We start from the raw sequence: 22441 nt of genomic DNA on the forward strand, positions 1-22441 counted from the left end.
AGACCAACTTGTCCTCTTCTGTTCGCACCCCCCCCCCCCCCGAGCCCCCACCTCTCGTGGACAACATGCTGCTGGTGGTGTGTTATTTCCACCAAAAGCCCACTTGATGGGCAAATAAAAATTGCAGCCTTGTAGTGCGATCACTCTGCTGTGAGACAACAAACATTTACTACACTTTGGAAATAAAATGCTACGTTATTAAATGAACTTGAACGAACATTCTTTAAAACACTATAAAGCCTGAGTACATACCAATAGAAGAACAACTTGTCCTCTTCAGTTCGCGCCCCTCTCACATCCCCTTCTCTCGTGGACAACATGCTGCTGGTGGTGTGTCATTTCCTCCAAAACCCCGCTTGATGGGCAAATAAAAATTGCAGCCTTGTAGTGCGATCACCCTGCTGTGAGACAACAAACATTTACTAACCCTTTGGAAACAAAATGCTACGTTATTATATGATCTTGAACGAACATTCTTTAAAACACTATAAAGCTGGAGAACATACCAATAGAAGAACAACTTGTCCTCCTCTGTTCGAACCTCCCCCCCCCCCAACCCCCCCTCTCGTGGACAACATGCTGCTGGTGGTGTGCCATTTCCATCAAAAGCCAAATTGATGGGCAAATAAAAATTGCAGCCTTGTAGCGCGATCACCCTGCTGTGAGACAACAAACATTTACTACACTTTGGAAACAAATGCAACGTTATTATATGTACTTGAACGATCATTCTTTAAAACACTATAAAGCCGGAGAACATACCAATAGAAGAACAACTTGTCCTCTTCTGTTCGCAGCCCCCCCCAACCCCCCCCCCCCCCCCTCTCGTGGACAACATGCTGCTGGTGGTGTGTCATTTCCACCAAAAGCCCACTTGATGGGCAAATAAAAATTGCAGCCTTGTAGCGCGATCACCCTGCTGTGAGACAACAAACATTTACTATACTTTGGAAACAAAATGCTACGTTATTATATGAACTTGAACGAACATTCTTTAAAACACTATAAAGCCGGAGAACATACCAATAGAAGAACAACTTGTCCTCTTCTGTAGCACCCCCCCCCCCCCCAACCGCCCCCCCCCCCCTCTCGTGGACAACATGCTGCTGGTGGTGTGTCATTTCCACCTAAAGCCCACTTGATGGGCAAATAAAAATTGCAGCCTTGTAGTGCGATCACCCTGCTGTGAGACAGTGAGACAACAAACATTTACTACACTTTGGAAACAAAATGTTACGTTATTATATGAACTTGAACGAACATTCTTTAAAACACTATAAAGCCTTATTACATACCAGTAGAAGAACAACTTGTCCTCTTCTGTTCGCACCCCCCCCCCCCCCCCCCCCGACCGCCCCCCTCTCGTGGACAACATGCTGCTATTGGTGTGTCATTTACACCAAAGCCCACTTGATGGGCAAATAAAAATTGCAGCCTTGTAGTGCGATCACCCTGCTGTGAGACAACAAACATTTACTACACTTTGGAAACAAAATGCTACGTTATTATATGAACTTGAACGAACATTCTTTAAAACACTATAAAGCCTGAGTACATACCAGTAGAAGAACAACTTGTCCTCTTCTGTTCGCAACCCCCCCCCCCAACCGCCCCCCTCTCGTGGACAAAATGCTGCTGGTGGTGTGTCATTTCCACCAAAAGCCCTCTTGATGGCCAAATAAAAATTGCAGCCTTGTAGTACGATCACCCTGCTGTGAGACAACAAACATTTACTACACTTTGGAAACAAAATGCTACGTTATTATATGAACTTGAACGAACATTCTTTAAAACACTATAAAGCCGGAGAACATACCAATAGAAGAACAACTTGTCCTCTTCTGTTCGCACCCCCCCCCCCCCAACCCCCCCCTCTCGTGGACAACATGCTGCTGGTGGTGTGTCATTTCCACCAAAAGCCAACTTGATGGGCAAATAAAAATTGCAGCCTTGTAGCGCGATCACCCTGCTGTGAGACAACCAACATTTACTACACTTTGGAAACAAAATGCTACGTTATTATATGAACTTGAACGAACATTCTTTAAAACACTATAACGCCGGAGAACATACCAATAGAAGAACAACTTGTCCTCTTCTGTTCGCACCCCCCTCCCCCAATCCCCCCCTCTCGTGGACAACATACTGCTGGTGGTGTATCATTTCCACCAAAAGCCCACTTGATGGGCAAATAAAAATTGCAGCCTTGTAGTGCGATCACCCTGCTGTGAGACAACAAACATTTACTACACTTTGGAAACAAAATGCTACGTTATTATATGAACTTGAACGAACATTCTTTAAAACACTATAAAGCCGTAGAACATACCAATAGAATAACAACTTGTCCTCTTCTGTTCTAACCCCCCCCCTCCCCCCCCGAAACCTCCCCCTCTCGTGGACAACATGCTGGTGGTGGCGTGTCATTTCCACCAGAAGCCCACTTGATGGGCAAATAAAAATTGCAGCCTTGTAGTGCGATCACCCTGCTGTGAGACATCAAGCATTTACTACACTTTGGAAATAAAATGCTACGTTATTATACGAACTTGAACGAACATTCTTTAAAACACTATAAAGCAGGAGAACATACCAATAGAAGAACAACTTGTACTCTTCTGTTCGCATCCCCCCCCCCCTCCCACAACTCCCCCCTCTCGTGAACAACATGCTGCTGGTGGTGTGTCATTTCCACCAAAAGCCCACTTGATGGGCAAATAAAAATTGCAGCCTTGTAGTGCGATCACCCTGCTGTGTGACAACAAACATTTACTACACTTTGGAAATAAAATGCTACGTTATTATATGAATTTGAAAGAACATTCTTTAAAACACTATAAAGCCGGAGAACATACCAATAGAAGACCAACTTGTCCTCTTCTGTTCGCACCCCCCCCCCCGAGCCCCCACCTCTCGTGGACAACATGCTGCTGGTGGTGTGTTATTTCCACCAAAAGCCCACTTGATGGGCAAATAAAAATTGCAGCCTTGTAGTGCGATCACTCTGCTGTGAGACAACAAACATTTACTACACTTTGGAAATAAAATGCTACGTTATTAAATGAACTTGAACGAACATTCTTTAAAACACTATAAAGCCTGAGTACATACCAATAGAAGAACAACTTGTCCTCTTCAGTTCGCACCCCTCTCACATCCCCTTCTCTCGTGGACAACATGCTGCTGGTGGTGTGTCATTTCCTCCAAAACCCCGCTTGATGGGCAAATAAAAATTGCAGCCTTGTAGTGCGATCACCCTGCTGTGAGACAACAAACATTTACTACACTTTGGAAACAAAATGCTACGTTATTATATGATCTTGAACGAACATTCTTTAAAACACTATAAAGCCGGAGAACATACCAATAGAAGAACAACTTGTCCTCCTCTGTTCGAACCTCCCCCCCCCCCCCAACCCCCCCTCTCGTGGACAACATGCTGCTGGTGGTGTGCCATTTCCATCAAAAGCCAAATTGATGGGCAAATAAAAATTGCAGCCTTGTAGCGCGATCACCCTGCTGTGAGACAACAAACATTTACTACACTTTGGAAACAAAATGCTACGTTATTATATGTACTTGAACGATCATTCTTTAAAACACTATAAAGCCGGAGAACATACCAATAGAAGAACAACTTGTCCTCTTCTGTTCGCACCCCCCCCCAACCCCACCCCCCCCCCCCTCTCGTGGACAACATGCTGCTGGTGGTGTGTCATTTCCACCAAAAGCCCACTTGATGGGCAAATAAAAATTGCAGCCTTGTAGCGCGATCACCCTGCTGTGAGACAACAAACATTTACTACACTTTGGAAACAAAATGCTACGTTATTATATGAACTTGAACGAACATTCTTTAAAACACTATAAAGCCGGAGAACATACCAATAGAAGAACAACTTGTCCTCTTCTGTAGCACCCCCCCCCCCAACCCCCCCCCCCCCCTCGTGGACAACATGCTGCTGGTGGTGTGTCATTTCCACCTAAAGCCCACTTGATGGGCAAATAAAAATTGCAGCCTTGTAGTGCGATCACCCTGCTGTGAGACAGTGAGACAACAAACATTTACTACACTTTGGAAACAAAATGTTACGTTATTATATGAACTTGAACGAACATTCTTTAAAACACTATAAAGCCTTATTACATACCAGTAGAAGAACAACTTGTCCTCTTCTGTTCGCACCCCCCCCCCCCCAACCGCCCCCCTCTCGTGGACAACATGCTGCTATTGGTGTGTCATTTACACCAAAGCCCACTTGATGGGCAAATAAAAATTGCAGCCTTGTAGTGCGATCACCCTGCTGTGAGACAACAAACATTTACTACACTTTGGAAACAAAATGCTACGTTATTATATGAACTTGAACGAACATTCTTTAAAACACTATAAAGCCTGAGTACATACCAGTAGAAGAACAACTTGTCCTCTTCTGTTCGCACCCCCCCCCCCCCCCAACCGTCCCCCTCTCGTGGACAAAATGCTGCTGGTGGTGTGTCATTTCCACCAAAAGCCCTCTTGATGGCCAAATAAAAATTGCAGCCTTGTAGTACTATCACCCTGCTGTGAGACAACAAACATTTACTACACTTTGGAAACAAAATGCTACGTTATTATATGAACTTGAACGAACATTCTTTAAAACACTATAAAGCCGGAGAACATACCAATAGAAGAACAACTTGTCCTCTTCTGTTCGCACCCCCCCCCCCCCAACCCCCCCCTCTCGTGGACAACATGCTGCTGGTGGTGTGTCATTTCCACCAAAAGCCAACTTGATGGGCAAATAAAAATTGCAGCCTTGTAGCGCGATCACCCTGCTGTGAGACAACAAACATTTACTACACTTTGGAAACAAAATGCTACGTTATTATGTGTACTTGAACGAACATTCTTTAGAACATTATAAAGCCGGAGAACATACCAATAGAAGAACAACTTGTCCTCTTCTGTTCGCACTCCCCCCCCCAACCCCCCCCTCTCGTGGACAACATGCTGGTGGTGGTGTGTCATTTCCACCAAAAGCCCACTTGATGGGCAAATAAAAATTGCAGCCTTGTAGCGCGATCACCTTGCTGTGAGACAACAAACATTTACTACACTTTGGAAACAAAATGCTACGTTATTTAATGAACTTGAACGAACATTCTTTAAAACACTATAAAGCCGGAGAACATACCAATAGAAGAACAACTTGTCCTCTTCTGTTCGCACCCCCCCCCCCCCCCCCCAACCGCCAGCCTCTCGTGGACAACTTGCTGCTGGTGGTGTGTCATTTCCACCAAAAGCCCACTTGATGGGCAAATAAAAATTGCAGCCTTGTAGTGCGATCACCCTGCTGTGAGACAACAAACATTTACTACACTTTGGAAACAAAATGCTACGTTATTATATGAACTTGAACGAACATTCTTTAAAACACTATAAAGCCGTAGAACATACCAATAGAATAACAACTTGTCCTCTTCTGTTCTAACCCCCCCCTCCCCCCCCGAAACCTCCCCCTCTCGTGGACAACATGCTGGTGGTGGTGTGTCATTTCCACCAAAAGCCCACTTGATGGGCAAATAAAAATTGCAGCCTTGTAGTGCGATCACCCTGCTGTGTGACAACAAACATTTACTACACTTTGGAAATAAAATGCTACGTTATTATATGAATTTGAAAGAACATTCTTTAAAACACTATAAAGCCGGAGAACATACCAATAGAAGACCAACTTGTCCTCTTCTGTTCGCACCCCCCCCCCCCCCCCCGAGCCCCCACCTCTCGTGGACAACATGCTGCTGGTGGTGTGTTATTTCCACCAAAAGCCCACTTGATGGGCAAATAAAAATTGCAGCCTTGTTGTAGTGCGATCACTCTGCTGTGAGACAACAAACATTTACCACACTTTGGAAATAAAATGCTACGTTATTAAATGAACTTGAACGAACATTCTTTAAAACACTATAAAGCCTGAGTACATACCAATAGAAGAACAACTTGTCCTCTTCAGTTCGCACCCCTCTCACATCCCCTTCTCTCGTGGACAACATGCTGCTGGTGGTGTGTCATTTCCTCCAAAACCCCGCTTGATGGGCAAATAAAAATTGCAGCCTTGTAGTGCGATCACCCTGCTGTGAGACAACAAACATTTACTACACTTTGGAAACAAAATGCTACGTTATTATATGATCTTGAACGAACATTCTTTAAAACACTATAAAGCCGGAGAACATACCAATAGAAGAACAACTTGTCCTCCTCTGTTCGAACCTCCCCCCCCCCCAACCCCCCCTCTCGTGGACAACATGCTGCTGGTGGTGTGTCATTTCCACCAAAAGCCCACTTGATGGGCAAATAAAAATTGCAGCCTTGTAGTGCGATCACCCTGCTGTGAGACAGTGAGACAACAAACATTTACTACACTTTGGAAACAAAATGTTACGTTATTATATGAACTTGAACGAACATTCTTTAAAACACTATAAAGCCTTATTACATACCAGTAGAAGAACAACTTGTCCTCTTCTGTTCGCCCCCCCCCCCCCCCAACCGCCCCCCTCTCGTGGACAACATGCTGCTATTGGTGTGTCATTTACACCAAAGCCCACTTGATGGGCAAATAAAAATTGCAGCCTTGTAGTGCGATTACCCTGCTGTGAGACAACAAACATTTACTACACTTTGGAAACAAAATGCTACGTTATTATATGAACTTGAACGAACATTCTTTAAAACACTATAAAGCCTGAGTACATACCAGTAGAAGAACAACTTGTCCTCTTCTGTTCGCACCCCCCCCCGCCAACCGCCCCCCTCTCGTGGACAAAATGCTGCTGGTGGTGTGTCATTTCCACCAAAAGCCCTCTTGATGGCCAAATAAAAATTGCAGCCTTGTAGTACGATCACCCTGCTGTGAGACAACAAACATTTACTACACTTTGGAAACAAAATGCTACGTTATTATATGAACTTGAACGAACATTCTTTAAAACACTATAAAGCCGGAGAACATACCAATAGAAGAACAACTTGTCCTCTTCTGTTCGCACCCCCCCCCCCCAACCCCCCCCCTCTCGTGGACAACATGCTGCTGGTGGTGTGTCATTTCCACCAAAAGCCAACTTGATGGGCAAATAAAAATTGCAGCCTTGTAGCGCGATCACCCTGCTGTGAGACAACAAACATTTACTACACTTTGGAAACAAAATGCTACGTTATTATGTGTACTTGAACGAACATTCTTTAGAACATTATAAAGCCGGAGAACATACCAATAGAAGAACAACTTGTCCTCTTCTGTTCGCACCCCCCCCCCCCCAACCCCCCCCTCTCGTGGACAACATGCTGCTGGTGGTGTGTCATTTCCACCAAAAGCCCACTTGATGGGCAAATATAAAATTGCAGCCTTGTAGCGCGATCACCTTGCTGTGAGACAACAAACATTTACTACACTTTGGAAACAAAATGCTACGTTATTTAATGAACTTGAACGAACATTCTTTAAAACACTATAAAGCCGGAGAACATACCAATAGAAGAACAACTTGTCCTCTTCTGTTCGCACCCCCCCCCCCCCGACCCCCCCCCCGTTTCGTGGACAACATGCTGCTGGTGGTGTGTCATTTCCACCAAAAGCCCACTTGATGGGCAAATAAAAATTGCAGCCTTGTAGTGCGATCACCCTGCTGTGAGACAGTGAGACAACAAACATTTACTACACTTTGGAAACAAAATGTTACGTTATTATATGAACTTGAACGAACATTCTTTAAAACACTATAAAGCCTGAGTACATACCAATAGAAGAACAACTTGTCCTCTTCAGTTCGCACCCCTCTCACATCCCCTTCTCTCGTGGACAACATGCTGCTGGTGGTGTGTCATTTCCACCAAAACCCCGCTTGATGGGCAAATAAAAATTGCAGCCTTGTAGTGCGATCACCCTGCTGTGAGACAACAAACATTTACTACACTTTGGAAACAAAATGCTACGTTATTATATGATCTTGAACGAACATTCTTTAAAACACTATAAAGCCGGAGAACATACCAATAGAAGAACAACTTGTCCTCCTCTGTTCGAACCTCCTCCCCCCCAACCCCCCCCTCTCGTGGACAACATGCTGCTGGTGGTGTGTCATTTCCATCAAAAGCCAAATTGATGGGCAAATAAAAATTGCAGCCTTGTAGCGCGATCACCCTGCTGTGAGACAACAAACATTTACTACACTTTGGAAACAAAATGCTACGTTATTATATGTACTTGAACGATCATTCTTTAAAACACTATAAAGCCGGAGAACATACCAATAGAAGAACAACTTGTCCTCTTCTGTTCGCACCCCCCCCCCCCCCCCAACCGCCCCCCTCTCGTGGACAAAATGCTGCTGGTGGTGTGTCATTTCCACCAAAAGCCCTCTTGATGGCCAAATAAAAATTGCAGCCTTGTAGTACGATCACCCTGCTGTGAGACAACAAACATTTACTACACTTTGGAAACAAAATGCTACGTTATTATATGAACTTGAACGAACATTCTTTAAAACACTATAAAGCCGGAGAACATACCAATAGAAGAACAACTTGTCCTCTTCTGTTCGCACCCCCCCCCCAACCCCCCCCTCTCGTGGACAACATGCTGCTGGTGGTGTGTCATTTCCACCAAAAGCCAACTTGATGGGCAAATAAAAATTGCAGCCTTGTAGCGCGATCACCCTGCTGTGAGACAACAAACATTTACTACACTTTGGAAACAAAATGCTACGTTATTATGTGTACTTGAACGAACATTCTTTAGAACATTATAAAGCCGGAGAACATACCAATAGAAGAACAACTTGTCCTCTTCTGTTCGCACCCCCCCCCCAACCCCCCCCTCTCGTGGACAACATGCTGCTGGTGGTGTGTCATTTCCACCAAAAGCCCACTTGATGGGCAAATAAAAATTGCAGCCTTGTAGCGCGATCACCTTGCTGTGAGACAACAAACATTTACTACACTTTGGAAACAAAATGCTACGTTATTTAATGAACTTGAACGAACATTCTTTAAAACACTATAAAGCCGGAGAACATACCAATAGAAGAACAACTTGTCCTCTTCTGTTCGCACCCCCCCCCCCCCCCCGACCCCCCCCCGTTTCGTGGACAACATGCTGCTGGTGGTGTGTCATTTCCACCAAAAGCCCACTTGATGGGCAAATAAAAATTGCAGCCTTGTAGTGCGATCACCCTGCTGTGAGACAGTGAGACAACAAACATTTACTACACTTTGGAAACAAAATGTTACGTTATTATATGAACTTGAACGAACATTCTTTAAAACACTATAAATCCTTATTACATACCAGTAGAAGAACAACTTGTCCTCTTCTGTTCGCACCCCCCCCCCCCCAACCGCCAGCCTCTCGTGGACAACTTGCTGCTGGTGGTGTGTCATTTCCACCAAAACCCCACTTGATGGGCAAATAAAAATTGCAGCCTTGTAGTGCGATCACCCTGCTGTGAGACAACAAACATTTACTACACTTTGGAAACAAAATGCTACGTTATTATATGAACTTGAACGAACATTCTTTAAAACACTATAAAGCCTGAGTACATACCAATAGAAGAACAACTTGTCCTCTTCAGTTCGCATCCCTCTCACATCCCCTTCTCTCGTGGACAACATGCTGCTGGTGGTGTGTCATTTCCACCAAAACCCCGCTTGATGGGCAAATAAAAATTGCAGCCTTGTAGTGCGATCACCCTGCTGTGAGACAACAAACATTTACTACACTTTGGAAACAAAATGCTACGTTATTATATGATCTTGAACGAACATTCTTTAAAACACTATAAAGCCGGAGAACATACCAATAGAAGAACAACTTGTCCTCCTCTGTTCGAACCTCCTCCCCCCCAACACCCCCCTCTCGTGGACAACATGCTGCTGGTGGTGTGTCATTTCCATCAAAAGCCAAATTGATGGGCAAATAAAAATTGCAGCCTTGTAGCGCGATCACCCTGCTGTGAGACAACAAACATTTACTACACTTTGGAAACAAAATGCTACGTTATTATATGTACTTGAACGATCATTCTTTAAAACACTATAAACCGGAGAACATACCAATAGAAGAACAACTTGTCCTCTTCTGTTCGCACCCCCCCCAACCCCCCCCCCCCCCTCTCGTGTACAACATGCTGCTGGTGGTGTGTCATTTCCACCAAAAGCCCACTTGATGGGCAAATAAAAATTGCAGCCTTGTAGCGCGATCACCCTGCTGTGAGACAACAAACATTTACTACACTTTGGAAACAAAATGCTACGTTATTATATGAACTTGAACGAACATTCTTTAAAACACTATAAAGACGGAGAACATACCAATTGAAGAACAACTTGTCCTCTTCTGTTCGCACCCCCCCCCAATCCCCCCCCCCCTCTCGTGGACAACATGCTGCTGGTGGTGTGTCATTTCCACCAAGAGCCCACTTGATGGGCAAATAAAAAATTGCAGCCTTGTAGTGCGATCACCCTGCTGTGAGACAACAAACATTTACTACACTTTGGAAACAAAATGCTACGTTATTATATGAACTTGAACAAACATTATTTAAAACACTATAAAGCCGGAGAACATACCAATAGAAGAACAACTTGTCCTCTTCTGTAGCACCCCCCCCCCCAACCCCCCCCCCCCCCCCCTCGTGGACAACATGCTGCTGGTGGTGTGTCATTTCCACCAAAAGCCCACTTGATGGGCAAATAAAAATTGCAGCCTTGTAGTGCGATCACCCTGCTGTGAGACAGTGAGACAACAAACATTTACTACACTTTGGAAACAAAATGTTACATTATTATATGAACTTGAACGAACATTCTTTAAAACACTATAAAGCCTTATTACATACCAGTAGAAGAACAACTTGTCCTCTTCTGTTCGCACCCCCCCCCCCCCCAACCGCCACCCTCTCGTGGACAACATGCTGCTATTGGTGTGTCATTTACACCAAAGCCCACTTGATGGGCAAATAAAAATTGCAGCCTTGTAGTGCGATCACCCTGCTGTGAGACAACAAACATTTACTACACTTTGGAAACAAAATGCTACGTTATTATATGAACTTGAACGAACATTCTTTAAAACACTATAAAGCCTGAGTACATACCAGTAGAAGAACAAGTTGTCCTCTTCTGTTCGCACCCCCCCCCCCAACCCCCCCCCCCCCCCCTCTCGTGGACAACATGCTGCTGGTGGTGTGTCATTTCCACCAAAAGCCAACTTGATGGGCAAATAAAAATTGCAGCCTTGTAGCGCGATCACCCTGCTGTGAGACAACAAACATTTACTACACTTTGGAAACAAAATGCTACGTTATTATGTGTACTTGAACGAACATTCTTTAAAACATTATAAAGCCGGAGAACATACCAATAGAAGAACAACTTGTCCTCTTCTGTTCGCACCCCCCCCCCCAACCCCCCCCCTCTCGTGGACAACATGCTGCCGGTGGTGTGTCATTTCCACCAAAAGCCCACTTGATGGGCAAATAAAAATTGCAGCCTTGTAGCGCGATCACCTTGCTGTGAGACAACAAACATTTACTACACTTTGGAAACAAAATGCTACGTTATTTAATGAACTTGAACGAACATTCTTTAAAACACTATAAAGCCGGAGAACATACCAATAGAAGAACAACTTGTCCTCTTCTGTTCGCACCCCCCCCCTTTCGTGGATAACATGCTGCTGGTGGTGTGTCATTTCCACCAAATGCCCACTTGATGGGCAAATAAAAATTGCAGCCTTGTAGTGCGATCACCCTGCTGTGAGAAAACAAACATTTACTACACTTTGGAAACAAAATGCTACGTTATTATATGAACTTGAACGAACATTCTTTAAAACACTATAAAGCCGGAGAACATACCAATAGAAGAACAACTTGTCCTCTTCTGATCGCTACCCCCCCCAACCCCCCCCTCTCGTGGACAAAATGCTGGTGGTGGTCTGTCATTTCCACCAAAAGACCACTTGATGGGCAAATAAAAATTGCAGCCTTGTAGCGCGATCACCCTGCTGTGAGACAACAAACATTTACTACATTTTGGAAACAAAATGCTACGTTACTATATGAACTTGAACGAACATTCTTTAAAACACTATAAAGCCGGAGAACATACCAATAGAAGAACAACTTGTCCTCTTCTGTTCGTTCCCCCCCCCCCCCCCCCCAACCCCCCCCCCCCCCCCCTCTCGTGGACAACATGCTGCTGGTGGTGTGTCATTTCCACCAAAAGCCCACTTGATGGGCAAATAAAAATTGCAGCCTTGTAGCGCGATCACCCTGCTGTGAGACAACAAACATTTACTACACTTTGGAAACAAAATGCTACGTTACTATATGAACTTGAACGAACATTCTTTAAAACACTATAAATCCTGAGTACATACCAGTAGAACAACAACTTGTCCTCTTCTGTTCGCACCCCCCCCCCCCCCCAACCCCCCATTCTCGTGGACAACATGCTGCTGGTGGTGTGTCATTTACACCAAAAGCCCACTTGATGGCCAAATAAAAATTGCAGCCTTGTAGTGCGATCACCCTGCTGTGAGACAACAAACATTTACTACACTTTGGAAACAAAATGCTACGTTATTATATGAACTTGAACGAACATTCTTTAAAACACTATAAAGCCTGAGTACATACCAATAGAAGAACAACTTGTCCTCTTCAGTTCGCATCCCTCTCACATCCCCTTCTCTCGTGGACAACATGCTGCTGGTGGTGTGTCATTTCCACCAAAACCCCGCTTGATGGGCAAATAAAAATTGCAGCCTTGTAGTGCGATCACCCTGCTGTGAGACAACAAACATTTACTACACTTTGGAAACAAAATGCTACGTTATTATATGATCTTGAACGAACATTCTTTAAAACACTATAAAGCCGGAGAACATACCAATAGAAGAACAACTTGTCCTCCTCTGTTCGAACCTCCTCCCCCCCAACACCCCCCTCTCGTGGACAACATGCTGCTGGTGGTGTGTCATTTCCATCAAAAGCCAAATTGATGGGCAAATAAAAATTGCAGCCTTGTAGCGCGATCACCCTGCTGTGAGACAACAAACATTTACTACACTTTGGAAACAAAATGCTACGTTATTATATGTACTTGAACGATCATTCTTTAAAACACTATAAACCGGAGAACATACCAATAGAAGAACAACTTGTCCTCTTCTGTTCGCACCCCCCCCAACCCCCCCCCCCCCCCCTCTCGTGTACAACATGCTGCTGGTGGTGTGTCATTTCCACCAAAAGCCCACTTGATGGGCAAATAAAAATTGCAGCCTTGTAGCGCGATCACCCTGCTGTGAGACAACAAACATTTACTACACTTTGGAAACAAAATGCTACGTTATTATATGAACTTGAACGAACATTCTTTAAAACACTATAAAGACGGAGAACATACCAATTGAAGAACAACTTGTCCTCTTCTGTTCGCACCCCCCCCCCAATCCCCCCCCCCCCTCCCCTCTCGTGGACAACATGCTGCTGGTGGTGTGTCATTTCCACCAAGAGCCCACTTGATGGGCAAATAAAAAATTGCAGCCTTGTAGTGCGATCACCCTGCTGTGAGACAACAAACATTTACTACACTTTGGAAACAAAATGCTACGTTATTATATGAACTTGAACAAACATTATTTAAAACACTATAAAGCCGGAGAACATACCAATAGAAGAACAACTTGTCCTCTTCTGTAGCACCCCCCCCCCCCAACCCCCCCCCCCCCCCTCGTGGACAACATGCTGCTGGTGGTGTGTCATTTCCACCAAAAGCCCACTTGATGGGCAAATAAAAATTGCAGCCTTGTAGTGCGATCACCCTGCTGTGAGACAGTGAGACAACAAACATTTACTACACTTTGGAAACAAAATGTTACATTATTATATGAACTTGAACGAACATTCTTTAAAACACTATAAAGCCTTATTACATACCAGTAGAAGAACAACTTGTCCTCTTCTGTTCGCACCCCCCCCCCCCCCAACCGCCCCCCTCTCGTGGACAACATGCTGCTATTGGTGTGTCATTTACACCAAAGCCCACTTGATGGGCAAATAAAAATTGCAGCCTTGTAGTGCGATCACCCTGCTGTGAGACAACAAACATTTACTACACTTTGGAAACAAAATGCTACGTTATTATATGAACTTGAACGAACATTCTTTAAAACACTATAAAGCCTGAGTACATACCAGTAGAAGAACAAGTTGTCCTCTTCTGTTCGCACCCCCCCCCCAACCCCCCCCCCCCTCTCGTGGACAACATGCTGCTGGTGGTGTGTCATTTCCACCAAAAGCCAACTTGATGGGCAAATAAAAATTGCAGCCTTGTAGCGCGATCACCCTGCTGTGAGACAACAAACATTTACTACACTTTGGAAACAAAATGCTACGTTATTATGTGTACTTGAACGAACATTCTTTAAAACATTATAAAGCCGGAGAACATACCAATAGAAGAACAACTTGTCCTCTTCTGTTCGCACCCCCCCCCCCAACCCCCCCCCTCTCGTGGACAACATGCTGCCGGTGGTGTGTCATTTCCACCAAAAGCCCACTTGATGGGCAAATAAAAATTGCAGCCTTGTAGCGCGATCACCTTGCTGTGAGACAACAAACATTTACTACACTTTGGAAACAAAATGCTACGTTATTTAATGAACTTGAACGAACATTCTTTAAAACACTATAAAGCCGGAGAACATACCAATAGAAGAACAACTTGTCCTCTTCTGTTTGCACCCCCCCCCTTTCGTGGATAACATGCTGCTGGTGGTGTGTCATTTCCACCAAATGCCCACTTGATGGGCAAATAAAAATTGCAGCCTTGTAGTGCGATCACCCTGCTGTGAGAAAACAAACATTTACTACACTTTGGAAACAAAATGCTACGTTATTATATGAACTTGAACGAACATTCTTTAAAACACTATAAAGCCGGAGAACATACCAATAGAAGAACAACTTGTCCTCTTCTGATCGCTACCCCCCCCCAACCCCCCCCTCTCGTGGACAACATGCTGCTGGTGGTGTGTCATCTCCACCAAAAGCCCACTTGATGGGCAAATAAAAATTGCAGCCTTGTAGTGCGATCACCCTGCTGTGAGACTACAAACATTTACTACACTTTGGAAACAAAATGCTACGTTATTATATGAACTTGAACGAACATTCTTTAAAACACTATAAAGCCGGAGATTATAACAATAGAAGAACAACTTGTCCTCTTCCCCCGCCCCCCCCAACCCCCACCCCCCTCGTGGACAAAATGCTGGTGGTGGTCTGTCATTTCCACCAAAAGACCACTTGATGGGCAAATAAAAATTGCAGCCTTGTAGCGCGATCACCCTGCTGTGAGACAACAAACATTTACTACATTTTGGAAACAAAATGCTACGTTACTATATGAACTTGAACGAACATTCTTTAAAACACTATAAAGCCGGAGAACATACCAATAGAAGAACAACTTGTCCTCTTCTGTTCGTTCCCCCCCCCCCCCCCCCCCCAACCCCCCCCCCCCCCCCCTCTCGTGGACAACATGCTGCTGGTGGTGTGTCATTTCCACCAAAAGCCCACTTGATGGGCAAATAAAAATTGCAGCCTTGTAGCGCGATCACCCTGCTGTGAGACAACAAACATTTACTACACTTTGGAAACAAAATGCTACGTTACTATATGAACTTGAACGAACATTCTTTAAAACACTATAAATCCTGAGTACATACCAGTAGAACAACAACTTGTCCTCTTCTGTTCGCACCCCCCCCCCCCCCCCAACCCCCCATTCTCGTGGACAACATGCTGCTGGTGGTGTGTCATTTACACCAAAAGCCCACTTGATGGCCAAATAAAAATTGCAGCCTTGTAGTGCGATCACCCTGCTGTGAGACAACAAACATTTACTACACTTTGGAAGCAAAATGCTACGTTATTATATGAACTTGAACGAACATTCTTTAAAACACTATAAAGCTGGAGAACATACCAATAGAAGAACAACTTGTCCTCTTCTATTCGCACCCCCCCCCCCCAAACCCCGCCCCTCTCGTGGACAACATGCTGCTGGTGGTGTGTCATTTCCACCAATAGCCCACTTGATGGACAAATAAAAATTGCAGCCTTGTAGCGCGATCACCCTGCTGTGAGACAAGAAACATTTACTACACTTTGGAAACAAAATGCTACGTTATTATATGAACTTGAACGAACATTCTTTAAAACACTATAAAGCCGGAGAACATACCAATAGAAGAACAACTTGTCCTCTTCTGTTCGCACACCCCCCCCCTCAACCCCCCCCTCTCGTGGACAACATGCTGTTGGTGGTGTGTCATTTCCACCAAAAGCCCACTTGATGGGGAATAAAAAATTGCAGCCTTGTAGCGCGATCACCCTGCTGTGAGACAACAAACATTTACTACACTTTGGAAACAAAATGCTACGTTATTATATGAACTTGAACGAACATTCTTTAAAACACTATAAAGCCGGAGAACATACCAATAGAAGAACAACTTGTCCTCTTCCGTTCGCATCCCCCCCCGCCCCCCCAACACCCCCCTCGCATTGACAACATGCTGCTGGTGGTGTGTCATTTCCACCAAAAGGCCACTTGATGGGCAAATAAAAACAGCAGCCTTGTAGTGCGATCACCCTTCTGTGAGACAACAAACATTTACTACACTTTGGAAACAAAATGCTACGTTATTATATGAACTTGAACGAACATTCTTTAAAACACTATAAAGCCTGAGTACATACCAATAGAAGAACAACTTGTCCTCTTCTGTCCCCACCCCCCTCCCAACCCCCCCCCCCCCCTCACGTGGACAACATGCTGCTGCTGGTGTGTCATTTCCACCAAAAGCCCACTTGATGGGCAAATAAAAATTGCAGCCTTGTAGTGCGATCACCCTGCTGTGAGACAACAAACATTTACTACACTTTGGAAATAACATGCTACGTTGTTATATGAACTTGAACGAACATTGTTTAAAACACTATAAAGCCTGTGTACATACCAATAGAAGAACAACTTGTCCTCTTCCGCCCCCACACCATCTCTCATGGACAACATGCTGCTGATGGTGTGCCATTTCAACCAAAAGCCCACTTGATGGGCAAATAAAAATTGCAGCCTTGTAGTGCGATCACCCTGCTGTGAGAAAACAAACATTTACTACACTTTGGGAACAAAATGCTACGTTGTTATATGAACTTGAACGAACATTCTTTAAAACACTATAAAGCCTGATTACATACCAATAGAAGAACAACTTGTCCTCGTCCGCCCCCCCCCCCCCCTCTCGTGGACAACATGCTGCTGGTGGTGTGTCATTTCCACCAAAAGCCCACATGATGGGCAAATAAAAATTGCAGCCTTGTAGTGCGATCACCCTGCTGTGAGACAACAAACATTTACTACACTTTGGAAACAAAATGCTACATTATTATATGAACTTGAACGAACATTCTTTAAAACACTATAAAGCCGGAGAACTTACCAATAGAAGAACAACTTGTCCTCTTCTGTTCGCACCGCCCCCCCCCCCCCCCAACGCCCCCCTCTCATGGACAACATGCTGCTGGTAGTGTGTCACTTCCACCAAAAGCCCACTTGATGGGCAAATAAAAATTGCAGCCTTGTAGTGCGATCACCCTGCTGTGAGACAACAAACATTTACTACACTTTGGAAACAAAATGCTACGTTATTATATGAACTTGAACGAACATTCTTTAAAACACTATAAAGCCGGAGAACATACCAATAGATGAAAAACTTGTCCACTTCTGTTCGCACCCCCCCCCCAACCCCCCCCCCCTCTCGTGGATAACATGCTGCTTGTGATGTGTCATTTCCAACAAAATCCCACTTGATGGGCAAATAAAAATTGCAGCCTTGTAGTGCGAGCACCCTGCTGTGAGAAAACAAACATTTACTACACTTTGGAAACAAAATGCTACGTTATTGTATGAACTTGAACGAACATTTTTTAAAACACTATAAAGCCGGAGAACATACCAATAGAAGAACAACTTGTCCTCTTCTGTTCGCAACCCCCCCCCCCCCCCAACCTCCCCCTCTCGTGGATAACATGCTGCTGGTGGTGTGTCATTTCCACCAAAAGCCCACTTGATGGGCAAATAAGAATTGCAGCCTTGTAGTGCGATCCCCCTGCTGTGAGAAAACAAACATTTACTATACTTTGGAAACAAAATGCTACGTTTTTATATGAACTTGAACGATCATTCTTTAAAACACTATAAAGCCTGAGTACATACCAATAGAAGAACAACTTGTCCTCTTCCGCCCCCCACCCCCCCTCCCAAACCATCTCTCATGGACAACATGCTGCTGGTGGTGTGTCATTTCCACCAAAAGCCCACTTGATGGGCAAATAAAAATTGCAGCCTTGTAGTGCGATCACCCTGCTGTCAGAAAACAAACATTTACTACACTTTGGAAACAACATGCTAAGTTATTATACGAAATTGAACGAACATTCTTTAAAACACTATAAAGCCGGAGAACATACCAATAGATGAAAAACTTGTCCACTTCTGTTCGCACACCCCCCCCAACCCCCCCCCCCTCTCGTGGTTAACATGCTGCTAGTGATGTGTCATTTCCAACAAAAGCCCACTTGATGGGCAAATAAAATTTGCAGCCTTGTAGTGCGAGCACCCTGCTGTGAGAAAACAAACATTTACTATACTTTGGAAACAAAATGCTACGTTTTTATATGAACTTGAACGATCATTCTTTAAAACACTATAAAGCCTGAGTACATACCAATAGAAGAACAACTTGTCCTCCTCTTCCGCCCCCCCCCCCCCCCCCCAAACCATCTCTCATGGACAACATGCTGCTGGTGGTGTGTCATTTCCACCAAAAGCCCACTTGATGGGCAAATAAAAATTGCAACCTTGTAGTGCGATCACCCTGCTGTCAGAAAACAAACATTTACTACACTTTGGAAACAACATGCTAAGTTATTATACGAAATTGAACGAACATTCTTTAAAACACTATAAAGCCAGAGTACATATGAATAGGAGGACAACTTGTCCTATTCTGTTCGCACCCCCCCCCCCCCCCCCCCCCGCCCGCCCAACCACCCCTCTCATGGATAACATGCTGCTGGTGGTGTGTTATTTCCAACAAAAGCCCACTTGATGGGCAAATATAAATTGCAGCCTTGTAGTGCGATCTCCCTGCTGTGAGAAAACAAACATTTACTACACTTTGGAAACAATGCTACGTTATTATATGAACTTGAACGAACATTCGTTAAAACACTATAAAGCCGGAGAACATACCAATAGAAGAACAACTTGTCCTCTTCTGTTCGCTCCCCCACCCCCAACCCCCCCCTCTCGTGGATAACATGCTGCTGGTGGTGTGTCATTTCCACCAACAGCCCACTTGATGGGGTAATAAAAATTGCAGCCTTGTAGTGCGATCACCCTGCTGTGAGAAAACAAGCATTTACTACACTTTGGAAACAAAATGCTTCGTTATTATATGAACTTGAACGAACATTGTTTAAAACACAATAAAGCCTGAGTACATACCAATAGTGGAACAACTTGTTCTCTTCCGCCCCCCCCCCCCCTCTCTCGTGGACAACTTGCTGCTGGTGGTGTGTCATTTCCACCAAAACCCCACTTGATGGGCAAATAAATATTGCAGCCTTGTAGTGCGATCATCCTTCTGTGAGAAGACAAGCATTTACTACACTTTGGAAACACAATGCTACGTTACTATATGAACTTGAACGAACATTCTTTAAAACACTATTAATCCGGAGAACATTCCAATAGAAGAACAACTTGTCCTCATCTGTTCGCACCCCATCCCCTCCCCAACCCCCCCACCCCTCTCGTGGATAACATGCTGCTGGTGGTGTGTCATTTCCACCAAAAGCCCACTTGTTGGGCAAATAAATACTGCAGCCTTGTAGTGCGATCACCCTGCTGTGAGAAAACAAAATAATTACTACACTTTGGAAACATAATGCCAAGTTATTAAATGAACTTGAACGAACATTCTTTAAACACTATAAAGCCGGAGAACATACCAATAGAAGAACAACTTGTCCCCTTCTGTCCGCACCCCCCCCAACCCCCCCCCTCTCTTGGATAACATGCTGCTGGTTGTGTGTCATTTCCACCAAAAGCCCACTTGATGGGCAAATAAAAATTGCAGCCTTGTAGTGTGATCACCCTGCTGTGAGAAAACAAAGATTTACTACACTTTGGAAATAATATGCTACGTTATTATATCAACTTGAACAAACACTGTTTAAAACACTATAAAGCCTGTGTCCATACCAATAGAAGAACAACTTATCCTCTTCTGTTCGCACCCCCCCCCCCCCCAACCGCCCCCCTCTCTGTGAATAGCATGCCGCTGGTGGTGTGTCATTTCCACCAAAAGCCCACTTGATGGGCAAATAAAAATTGCAGCCTTGTAGTGCGATCACCCTACTGTGAGAAAACAAATATTTACCACACTTTTTAAACAAAATGCTACATTATTATATGAACTTGAACGAACATTCTTTAAAACACTATAAAGCCTGAGAACATACCAATAGAAAAACAACTTGTCCTCTTCCGCCCCCCCCCCCCCCCCCCCCCAGCATCTCTCATGGACAACATGCTGCTGGTGGTGTGTCGTTTCCACCAAAAGCCCGCTTGAAGGGCAAATAAAAATTGCAGCCTTGTACTGCGATCACCCTGCTGTCAGAAAACAAACATTTACTACACTTTTAAACAAAATGCTACGTTATTATATGAACTTGAACGAACATTGTTTAAAACACTATAATGCCTGAGTACATACCAATAGAAGAACAACTTGTCCTCTTCCGCCCCCCCCCCCCCCCCCCCCCCCGCTATGTCTCATGGACAACATGGTGCTGGTGGTGTGTCATTTCCACCAAAAGCCCACTTAATGGGCAAATAAAAATTGCAGCCCTGTAGTGCCAACACCCTGCTGTGAGGAAGCAAAGATTTACTACACTTTGGAAATAATATGCTACGTTATTATATCAACTTGAACGAACATTCTTTAAAACACTATAAAGCCTGAGTACATACCAATAGAAGAATAACTTGCCCTCTTCCGCCCCCCCCCCCCCCCCCCCCCACCATCTCTCATGGACACTATGCTGCTGGTTGTGTGTTATTTCCACAAAAAGCTCACTTGATGGGCAAATAAAAATTGCAGCCTTGTAGTGCGATCACCCTGCTGGGAGAAAACAAAACATTTACTACACTTTGGAAGCAAAATGCTAAGTTATTAAATGAACTTGAACGAACATCGTTTAAAACACTATAAAGCCGGAGAACATACCAATAGAAGAACAATTTAACCTCTTCTGTTCGCACCCCCCCCCCCCCCCCACCCCCACCCAACCGCCACCCTCTCGTGGATAACAAGCCGCTGGTGGTGTGTCATTTCCACCAAAAGCCCACTTGATCTGCAAATGAAAGTTGCAGCCTTGTAGTGCGATCACCCTACTGTGAGAAAACAAAGATTTACTACACTTTGGAAACAAAATGCTACGTTATTATATGAACTTGAACGAACGTTCTTTAAAACACTATAAAGCCTGAGTACATACCAATAGAAGAACAACTTGTCCTCTTCCGCCCCCCCCCCAGCATCACTCATGGACAACATGCTGCTGCTGGTGTGTCATTTCCACCAAAAGCCGACTTGATGAGCAAATAAAGATTGCAGCCTTGTAGTAAGATCACCCTGATGTCAGAAAACAAACATTTACTACACTTTGGAAACAACATGCTACGTTATTATATGAACTTGAATGAACATTCTTTAAAACACTATAAAGCCGGAGAACATACCAATAGAAGAACAACTTGTCCTCTTCTGTTCGCATCCCACCCCCAACCTCCCCCTCTCGTGGATAACATGCTGCTGGTGGTGTGTCATTTCCACCAAAAGCCCACTTGATTGGGTAATAAAAATTGCAGCCGTGTAGTGCGATCACCCTGCTGTGAGAAAAGAAACATTTACTACACTTTGGAAACAAAATGCTACGTTTTTGTATGAACTTGAACGAACATTCTTTAACACACTATAAAGCCTGAATACATACCAATAGAAGATCAGCTTGTCCTCTTCCGCCCCCCCCCCCCCCCCCCCACCATCTCTCATGGACAACATGGTGCTGGTGGTGTGTCATTTCCGCCAAAAGCCCACTTGATGAGCTAATAAAATTTGCAGCCTTGTAGTGCGATCACCCTGCTGTGAGAAAACAAAGATTTACTACACTTCGGAATTAATTTGCTACGTTATTATATGAACTTGAATGAACATTGTTTAAAACACTATAAAGCCGGAGAGCA

This window comes from Schistocerca serialis, chromosome 12 (genome assembly GCF_023864345.2).
Source record: "Schistocerca serialis cubense isolate TAMUIC-IGC-003099 chromosome 12, iqSchSeri2.2, whole genome shotgun sequence".
Taxonomy (NCBI): Eukaryota; Metazoa; Arthropoda; class Insecta; order Orthoptera; family Acrididae; genus Schistocerca; species Schistocerca serialis.